The sequence below is a fragment of the Brassica oleracea genome, chromosome C4 (assembly GCF_000695525.1).
Source record: "Brassica oleracea var. oleracea cultivar TO1000 chromosome C4, BOL, whole genome shotgun sequence".
Lineage (NCBI taxonomy): Eukaryota > Viridiplantae > Streptophyta > Magnoliopsida > Brassicales > Brassicaceae > Brassica > Brassica oleracea.
In genome coordinates, this window is record NC_027751.1 from 49,619,629 (window position 1) to 49,620,667 (window position 1,039).

The following is a 1,039-nucleotide window of genomic DNA, read 5'->3' on the forward strand; positions in this document are numbered from 1 at the left end:
TCGGTGAACACCTTGAAATCAAACTTCTTATTTGTCTTCTTTGACTTCATATAATTTCATGCAGTGCGATGAGAGACAATCTTAAACATACAGCAACCAAAAAAAATGAAAGTAAATAATCTCTTAATTTTTTGTCGATACAATACCTGAGTAGAGTGGTTCCCATGAATTCACCATGCTTCTTGACGTTTTTCGAGTTCCAAAAACGGGGGAAGTCGAGCAACAATGAACGCTTGATAAAGAAGATTAACTAACAGAGGTTCTGAAGATTCATCTATAATTTATAGGTTTGGCGTGAAGGAAACAGAGATGTCGACATCGCTTCTGAATTAAATGACGAAAACATTAATTGGTAAATCAAGAGACATACGTTGAACAATATGTAAGATTAATGTTTGGTGTTTGCAGAGAAGCTGAACGCAGACGGCAAAAGTAAAGAGACGAAGAACAATTAAAAAAAACCCTAATCAACAAAACGCTGTGTTTAATAACATAATAAAACATTAATTGAGAAAAACTCAAATCATACCATACAATTTAAAAACCAAACGCCAGAACAGAATTACTAAACCAAACCGAGAATCATGGACCCCACAATATTTATAAAATGCATATGTGTACACCTTAAGGAGAGAATAAACTATCATATCATAAATATATCACTACAAGAAAACATAATCTTAACGAGGGCGGTTTTCCTCGCCAATTCGTCGTAAAAGAGGCTTTACGACGAATTAGCGAGGAAACGCGTTTGCTCGTTACACGTCTGTCGTAACACATATTTCCTCGCTAATTCGTCGTAACTTAGCGAGGAATATATTTCGTCGTAAAGACGAAGTAGGACGATTCGTCGTAAAGACCACGTCAATATTCCACGTAAGGACGTCGCTATAATACCTCGTAAATACCTCGAAAATAGTTCCTCGTAACCTACACGTAAATACCTTGAAAGTGTTTCCTCGCAAAATACACGTAACAACCACGAAATGATTTCCTCGTAAAATGGTCGTAAACTTTTCCTCGTTATTTCCTCGTAAAT